Below are 10,309 nucleotides of genomic sequence, written 5' to 3'. Positions count from 1 at the left end.
GCGTGGACGGCGGCGATGGATGCGTCCGGCGCGGGGAGGGGGTTGGATCTAGGGTTTTGCCCGAAAATGGAGGGGGAGGGGACATTTTTATAGGTAGAGGGAGCAAGGAGAAGGCTATTGAGGTGCGGTTTTCACCCACACGATCGTGATCCAATGGCGGAGAGCATGGAGGGGATTTTGATGGGCTAGTAGGCTATTGTGAAGTGGTGCTGGCGGCCTACCGGTGATGTACCAAGGTGTCAGGACCCCGATTCCAAGTCACATCGATCTAGCCGGTAACACCTCATATCACTTTGTGGCCTCACGCACGGTATTCCCACGGGTGTCGCCTTACCATGACCCGGGACCGTTTGCGTCTTTTGGCTCACGTATATGATAGTGTCGCTAGCATCCATATGACAGAGAACCCGGGCCGACATGAATAGTCATGAACCCAAAGTGGCACTAACTTACGGGGACAGGCATACATGAATCAACATCGAGCATGTCGGTCAGCAGCGTGCGAATCCGGACTGTAGCACTGGGCTAACAGGACTCCGGTGAACCGGGCTGTAGTAGGCTAGGTAGGACTCCGGATGTCACCGCGTGACATTTCCCCGAAGGGACAGACACAGGAACGAAGTGAATCACATGCTGGCCAGTCAAGTGTTCCGGAGCAGTAATGTTGGGCTAGCAGGACTCCGGTGAACCGGGCTGTAGCGGACTATCATGGAAGCACAAGACTACATTTCCCCATAAGAGAGGCTACCAAGGATAAACAACTAGGTTGTCGGATCCCACACATACCAAGCATTTCAATCATACACACAATATGCTCGATATGTGCAAATACAACATGGCATCACAACAAGACTCTACGACTCAGAGTATTTATTCATTAGGCTCCGAAGAGCGAGATATTACAAACATGGGTCTCATGACCCAACATTCAGAGCTTACAAGTGAAACACATGCGGAAGCTTAACATGTCTGAGTACAGACATCTACAAATGAAAAAGGCTGAGAAGCCTGACTATCTACCAGATCCTGCCGAGGGCACAAGATCGTAGCTGAGGTATCAAGCTAAACGTCGAAGTCCACACGGAACCACTAGCGAGACTGACATCTATCTGCAAAACATAAAATAGGCAAACGTGAGTACAAATGTACCCAGCAAGACTTATATCAGAACTATCTACATATGCATCGGTATCAACTAAGGGGTGGTGGAGTTTAACTGCAGCAAGCCAGCTTTGACTCAGTGGCTATCCTGAACTACGACTGCAAGTAACTCTTTTGAGGTGGCACACACGAGTCCACATATTCACCATATCAATACACCACTATGGATCCGCTCCCGTCTCCCTACGGGAACGCCATCCATAGCACTCACGCTTATCTTGCGCATTTTATAGTATCCACTTTCACTTGTCTATGAACTGTACAAGCGCCCCACAAGTCCTTTACCGCGAACACGGCTATTCGAATAGATGATGTTAACCCTGCAGGGGTGTACTTCGTCACACACGCTTTCGCCACTTACCACCATGTACACGTCGTGTACCTCGGCAACCTTCAAGTGGAAGCCTGGCGAGGGAGTTGGCCACGACCTGACTAACCACACAAGTCTCTAGTACAGGTTTATCGCCTATTCGGGTTCCATCCGCAAGGAGATCCGGACGGGGTGTCGCTCACGGCCCCAAACGATGTGTGCAGGGTTCCCAAGCCCACCTCGACGGATGGATCTACGCTTGGTACACCGTGCCATGGTGCCTAGTCTGTCCCAAGCCCACCTGTACCGGGTACTACTTGGTAGACTACTAACACAACCTACAAACACCAAAAACTAGTTGCAACTCCTGGACAGAGATCAGATTGATTAATAAGTCGAGAGAGCTTGGAGCGCCCGGAGCCCAATGTGTGGTAGCAACTGTTCATGGATCACAAACACAGAACTCAGTTCCTGAGGACGGTTTCAATGAGACAACCCACCATGTACTCCTACATGGCCTCTCACCGCTACCTTGTTCATGGCATGGCAATATGAATGTTTTTGATTTACACTAATGCATCTAGCAACAGTTTAGATGAAGTCCATATGAACTAAGGGTTCATATGCAAACTCCACATTTAGCATTTAAAATGTCATTATGATGTTTTCACCTATACAGCAGGTATAACTTAGTTTGACATGCATGAAAATGATACAGATGGATAGATTGCATTTTTCTGATAATTTTTCATATATAAATTATTTCATTTGGAGTTACGGTTGAATTTCTACGAATTTTAGAAGTTTAGGATATTTTCTGGAATTTTCAGATATTTCTAAAATAGAAATAATCCAGAAAAGGGGTTTATTGCGTCAGCACTGCGTCATGGTGATGTCAGCAGGTCAACTAGGCGGATCCAGGTCAAACCTGACCAGTGGGGTCCACTGGTGAGTGGCTGGGGCTGGTTAGTGTCCCTGACATATGGGCCCAGTCAACGGCCATGTCAGCTTGGTCAAAGCTGACGCGTGGGTCCCGTTGGGTTAAGTTAAGTCTAACTAATTTGGTTAGTGGTTTAACTAAGCCGGTGGGGCCCGGCTGTCAGTGGGTCAGGGGGTGGTTGCCTAGATGGTTAGGCAGCTAATGACGGGTTAACCGGTGACTAATCGCCGGCGCTAAGAAGTGCACGGCGGCGATCGCTGGCCGGCGGTTTCCGGCAACGGCTGGTCGTGCGGGTGGGTTCGCTGGGACGCCCACAGTGTGGTGCGTCCAGTGGTGGTCGTTGCAGCCGCCGGCGTGGGGTCTAGCAACGGCAGCGATGAGCGGGGCGGCGGCCGTGTTGCGGTGGGCTCGGCCACGGGGCTGCGAGTTGCTAGCGACCCAACGGAGCGGCGGGGCATCATCAGTGTTACACCCGAAGCATGATGGGCAGCAGTGCAAGGCGGAACAAGCTCGGCATCAAGCAGAGCATCGGCCATGGCGGACGGCGGCGCTCGGTCGAAGGGGGCCATGGCTAGAGGATGAAAACGTGAGGGAAAACAGCGGGAGATGATGCGGGGGCTCACGTTGATCTCGCAGAGACGCTCAGAGTGCTCGGGGAGGTCCTGTACGCGACGAAATCGACGGCGGCGATCCACGGCATCGAGGAAGAAGACGGTGTTGAAGGCCGCTCTACAGGGCGTCCGGGCTTGCTTGAGTCATCGAGGAGGAAGAGGCTATCGTGGCGGTCTTTCAGAGCACGGAGAGAGGTCGAGGGGGAGGCTGTGGCTACGGTGGTGCTCGTCGGCGGCGACGGCTGCGCTCGGCGCGGGTGAGAGGAAGGGGGCAGAGGGGAGAGAGCCACGGGGAGGAGTGAGAGGGTCAGGGGTGTGCGTGGCGTCGCGGGAGGCGCCCAGGGCAACGAGGGGCAGCCAGGCAGGGTGGAGGTGGCGCGCGCGTGCGGCGAGCACATGCCCTCCTGCCTACTGGCAGGAGGTTGAAGACGGTGCGGCGGCTGGGCTGGGCCAGCTACAGTGCTGGGCCAGGTGGGCTGTCAAGGAGGTAAGCCCAAGTGGGGCTTCTCTCTCTCTCTCCTTTTCTAATTCTTTTCTGTTTTTCTATTTCCTCTATAGTTTCAGGGCTTTATTAAAAATACTTAGGCACACTCAAAATCATGAAACTTTCTCAAGCTCACTATTTGGAATATATCCAACAGTAAACATTTAAGTTTATGCTTATTTGGACATTTAAAATATTTTATAGCATTTAAATGTCCAAATGCAAATAACATATGATTTAATCCAGTGACCTTATCATGTCCTAGAAAAGTGTGCACCATTTTTGTCAGAGGTTCTAGACCAAGGCAAAGATGATGAACATTTTTGAAGGGCAATTCAGGTTCATTGAAAATATTTTTATTTTGATCCTAATCGCATTTCATTTGGTGCTAGGGTTTGTCATCCCCATTTCAAATTTCAAACAAATATAGACATGATGCATGGATGCTTATGAAACTAATTGCAATCAAACTCGAGGGCTGTGACAACTCACCCCCACTAAACAAGAATCTCGTCCCGAGATTCAAGACGTGAGGTAAGAAGATAGAGGGGACACTAGCTAACACGATCTTCACGATCCAGGTTGCACTTCATAAGAATGTTGATTCGATCATCATCTTTGTCTCGACGTCTTGCTTTGAGAACTCCATCCAACATGACAACGAGTAGAAAGGGTGAATTTAGAAGAATCGATCTTCCTGAGGTTCGAGCAACTTAGTATCATCTTAATGATCACAAGATCAACTCATGGAATGAGCCATAGAAACATATCTGGAGCTGAGAGGCAAAACATGCATCAGGGGGGACGGAAGAAACAATTTGACGAGGGTTTCAAAGTAGCGAGGAAGCAATTACCATGATCCCATTACGAGACACCTTAGAGGAGGTGACTCGTAGATTTATTCCCTCAAGTGGCAAAAAGAATTACTTTTGATCCAGAGATCAATAATAAAATCTAAACCAGCCTAAGGCAATCACAATCGACCGTGTGAACGAATTTGAAAGAATGGTATACTCATACCAGAATGAATGATGTGGACTACCTTGCTGAAGACAATGCAAGGGATGATTTTGCTTGCGCGTGCACTCAAGAACTTGAGCAATTCCATATTCATCAAGGTTCTACCGACATCCGTGTCAAGGATCCTGGCAACCGAACATACTACCATGATGAATAGTGATGGACAATGCAGATGCAAAGGAAGATAACATCTACTCAGATTTCACCCTAGCGAGGCCAAGGAAACAAAATCTGGATGATCGACCAAGAGACATTTAGCACTCCGCTTCTAATGTTCTCGTTGATGTGCTAGCGTAATCCATTCATAGATATGGTTTGATATCTAGAACATCAAGTAAAGGCCGGACTTCGGAAGCACAAAAATCCATAAGGAACTCTTGGGAAATGTTCCAACCATCATGTCTACCTGAGATTCAGATCTGGTTGGTGTTAGAATGTTCCAGACTCATCCAGTCTAGAGAGAAAAATGAAAGTTTGCAACACAAATCGACGAGATGACGTTGCGAGATTCTCGGGAGATGAACTACGATAGCAAGCTCCAAAACATGAGCTGATTCTGCTACAAACATGTGAACACTTTGTCCCAGACAAGCATGCTCACATGGTAGTCTTACAATGAAACACTACCGAGTTCTGGTTGGGAGCCATCAACGAGGATATCGAAGTCCTTACATAAGGCATGCTTCTTAAGAAGGAACTTCTTCTCCTCGAACAAATCAATCAGTGGCTTGGTGTGCTACGGAATTCATATGGAACGAAGATGATCAGTCTAACAGACTACAGAATACTTCGCACGTGCATGGCTGACTTGGGATGATTCCAAAGGAAGCAAACAATCTTTCTCGGATCCACGACGGCAACTTACACCAAGTGCACGTGAATTAGAGAGAGTCACTTCTTTCATCCGAACACATGCTTCATGGATGGGACATGAAGATAATGCTTATAAAAGTTTCCAACACTAGCTTAATGCTCAACAAAATCATGGACAAGATGAAAATGTTGTCAATGGGCTCAGCAACAATCCATCTAGGCTTCCTTATAGATGGAATTCCAAAATTAAGTAAACACGGGAATAGCAGTGGTAAGACCCAAAAGATATAATGGTGTATGCTCGAGGAATCAACCATGAGTAAGACAACATTATGAACATCGTTGGTTCTGATTTGATTTGACGATAGCCCATGTTCAAATCAAAGTTTTGACAAGATGATAGACCCAACAACTGATCACAAGGACCAATCGATGAAGATATCACCTTTCTTCGACACACACACACACACAAGGATATCCCTTTGGAAATGAACTAAGTTAGACAAGCTTTTATCTTCCAACTCTCCAAGTTGTTGTCTAGCTTAACCAACTAGCTCAAGGGTATGCAACACAGATTCTTGGAGAAGGGTTGGTTACAAGAAACCAACTTGATCACGAGCTCAACATAACGGTCAGGGAACTACCTGGAAATACTTCCGGGAAGATATTCGGAAAATCACGAACCACCGATATGTTACTAAGCTCGAGAACAAACTTGCTTTTCAGGGCAAGACGATGTGATCAAAAAGAGCGAGGAATTGATACAATCCTATCTCGTTGACCGAAGAGTGCACCAGGAAAAATGGACTAGGTAACACGATCAATCTCAGGATGATGATTGAATAACCAACACATTAAGAATGAGAGTATTGCCATTAACTACCAAGCAACGAGTTGCTCAGAGTATTGATTTCACACATCACGATTCACTTGTCGGTATTCCGGTTGTGACAACACGGGACCGAGGAATGAATAATGATGGCGAGAAGTATCACTGCATCAAGAATTCATAAGAGGTGGTGCAATTCTCCTGACACTCTTGACATAAAGATGGTAACGCTCCAAGGTAGAGCAGAGCAAAAGCTGGATTGACATTTTGGTCAGCGGAATACAATTGCTTTGACCCAATCCTAGATATGGATGAGGTACCGGAGTTTGTTTCTCCTTGTCATTCCAGAATAGAATGGCTTGACGGACCACAAGAATAATAGGCATCGATAACACAAATGCACAATTACTCCTGACTATCAATTGATAGACGAGGGCCAGAAAATAACTAAAGAGGGACAACCCAAAGGAACATATGCTTTTCTGAGTTGTGGATGGATGAATTAGTATGTCGAACAAATTCAACATATTTCTTCTGGATAACCCATGCAGAGGAGTAATGACTGGCACAGTCACAATATGAATGGAGTACTCCTCAAGAGCGCCCTGGTTGTGATCTTTTGGTTGAAAGAACTTCTGCCATAATGGTTCATGGTATTGGAAGAATGAGATACCACGGACCTCGAGGACTGTTGCAAGGTTACTAATATCCTAAAGGAACGAGCAAACACTATCAACAGGAGGTAGGGTGAATCTCGGGTCCAAGAACCCAGGAATAGAATGCCTACTAACTAAATGGCATCACCGGATGCTTTCGAGAATAATGGCCAGAATCATCACACTGGGGATACAAAGCATTGCTAGATTACTGAGTGGTCCTCTATGACACCTAGGGTCATAATAATAGCTCCAACATATATGTCGAGGCAATGGAGTCCTCAACAGACCGATTAGTGTGGTTAATCTGGCCCAAAGGAACATCGAGAACGGACGGAAAGGATTTGCAAATGCATCAGACTATTTAGGAGCCTGGGATGACTCGGACAGCATAACGGCTGTAAATGCTCAAAATGGTGGCATAACCACTCGATCATCACAATATCAAGAATTTGAGGCCAGCTATGGATACACGGAAGTAGTAGGAACTGAAATGAAGCTTAAATCCAACAGTCCTATGAGTCTACAGATTAGTAACACGTGATCCTGATAGATAGACGAGAAGCCTAGTTCTTAATTCCCGTAGAAGAGAAGAGGATGACTCAGATCAGAAGGGCATAAGGTGAAGGAGTAAAAAGAGCGTTACATTCCCATCCACAATCAATTCCCTTATATAACTAAAGCATTTCTAGACTCAACTTCGACCAGTTTGGCTTGGTAATCCTAGAGGCAGTCAGGCTTTGATACCAACGCTGTCAGCACCCCGATTCCAAGTCACATCGATCTAGCCGGTAACACCTCATATCACTTTGCGGCCTCATGCACGGTATTCCCACGGGTGTCGCCTTACCATGGCCCGGGACCGTTTGCGTCTTTTGGCTCACGTATATGATAGTGTCGCTAGCATCCATATGACAGAGAACCCGGGCCGACATGACTAGTCGTGAACCCAAAGTGGCACTAACTTACGGGGACAGGCATACATGAATCAACATCGAGCATGTCGGTCAGCAGCGTGCAAATCCGGGCTGTAGCACTGGGCTAACAGGACTCCGGTGAACCGGGCTGTAGCAGGCTAGGCAGGACTCCGGATGTCACCGCGTGACATTTCCCCGAAGGGACAGACACAGGAACAACGTGAATCACATGCCGGCCAGTCAAGTGTTCCGGAGCAGTAATGCTGGGCTAGCAGGACTCTGGTGAACCGGGCTGTAGCGGACTACTATGGCTCATGGAAGCACAAGACTACATTTCCCCATAAGAGAGGCTACCAAGGATAAACAACTAGGTTGTCGGATCCCACACATACCAAGCATTTCAATCATACACACAATATGCTCGATATGTGCAAATACAGCATGGCATCACAACAAGACTCTACGACTTAAGAGTATTTATTCATTAGGCTCTTAAGAGCAAGATATTACAAACATGGGTCTCATGACCCAACATTCAGAGCATACAAGTCAAACACATGCGGAAGCTTAACATGTCTGAGTACAGACATCTACAAATGAAAAAGGCTGAGAAGCCTGACTATCTACCAGATCCTGCCGAGGGCACAAGATCGTAGCTGAGGTATCAAGCTAAACGTCAAAGTCCACACGGAACTACTAGCGAGACTGACGTCTCTCCGCCAAACATAAAATAGGCAAACGTGAGTACAAATGTACCCAGCAAGACATATATCAGAACTATCTACATATGCATCGGTATCAACTAAGGGGTGGTGGAGTTTAACTGCAGCAAGCCAGCTTTGACTCAGTGGCTATCCTGAACTACGACTGCAAGTAACTCTTTTGAGGTGGCGCACATGAGTCCACATATTCACCATATCAATACACCACTATGGATCCGCTCCCGTCTCCCTACGAGAACGCCATCAATAGCACTCACGCTTATCTTGCGCATTTTATAGTATCCACTTTCACTTGTCTATGAACTGTACAGGTGACCCAGAAGTCCTTTACCACGGACACGGCTATTCGAATAGATGATGTTTACCCTGCAGGGGTGTACTTCGTCACACACGCTTTCGCCACTTACCACCATGTACACGTCGTGTACCTCGGCAACCTTCAAGCGGAAGCCTGGCGAGGGAGTCGGCCACGACCTGACTAACCACACAAGTCTCTAGTCCAGTTTTATCGCCTATTCGGGTTCCATCCGCAAGGAGATCCGGCCGGGGTGTCGCTCACGGCCCCAAACGATGTGTGCAGGGTTCCCAAGCCCACCTCGACGGATGGATCTACGCTTGGTACACCGTGCCACGGTGCCTAGTCTGTCCCAAGCCCACCTGTACCGGGTACCACTTGGTAGACTACTAACACAACCTACAAACACCAGAAACTAGTTGCAACTCCTGGACAGAGATCAGGTTGATTAATAAGTCGAGAGAGCTTGGAGCGCCCGGAGCCCAATGTGTGGTAGCAACTGTTCATGGATCACAAACACAGAACTCAGTTCCTGAGGACGGTTTCAATGAGACAACCCACCATGTACTCCTACATGGCCTCTCACCGCTACCTTTACCAAATTGTGTTCACACACTTAGCTCTCACACAGTAGGACATGTTCACAACTTTCCAATTCATTCCAGATGAATCAGACCTGACACAACTCTAAGCAATAGCAGGCATGACAAACAAGCATCAATCAGTAGGCACATCAGGGCTCAGACAACTCCTACTCATGCTAGTGGGTTTCATCTATTTACTGTGGCAATGACATGTCATGTAGAGGATAAAGGTGTTCAGCTACCACAGCAAGTAACAGATGAATTGTTGTTGTCCTAATGCAGTAAAAGAGAGCAGGAGCGAGAGAGTGGGATTGTATCGGAATGAGCAAGGGGGTTTTGCTTGCCTGGCACTTCTGAAGATAGCATTGAGTCTTCATTAGTGTCAACGATCACAACGTCGGAACATGGTCTACCGAGAGGGGACAAATACCGGCAACAGAGAAGAAACACAATCAATGCAATGCACAATATGATGCATGATCATGGCATGGCAATATGAATGTTTTTGATTTACACTAATGCATCTAGCAACAGTTTAGATGAAGTCCATATGAACTAAGGGTTCATATGCAAACTCCATATTTAGCATTTAAAATGTCATTATCATGTTTTCACCTATACAGCAGGTATAGCTTAGTTTGACATGCATGAAAATGATGCAGATGGATAGACTGCATTTTTCTGATAATTTTTCATATATAAATTATTTCATTTGGAGTTACGGTTGAATTTCTATGAATTTTAGAAGTTTAGGATATTTTCTGGAATTTTTAGATATTTCTAAAATAGAAATAATCCAGAAAAGGGGTTTATTGCGTCAGCACTACGTCATGGTGATGTCAGCAGGTCAACTAGGCGGATCCAGGTCAAACCTGACCAGTGGGGTCCATTGGTTAGTGGCTGGGGCTGGTTAGTGTCCCTGACATATGGGCCCAGTCAACGGCCACGTCAGCTTGGTCAAAGCTGA

This window comes from Triticum aestivum, chromosome 5D, assembly GCF_018294505.1.
Source record: "Triticum aestivum cultivar Chinese Spring chromosome 5D, IWGSC CS RefSeq v2.1, whole genome shotgun sequence".
NCBI lineage: Eukaryota > Viridiplantae > Streptophyta > Magnoliopsida > Poales > Poaceae > Triticum > Triticum aestivum.
Note: the sequence above shows the minus strand (reverse complement) of the source record.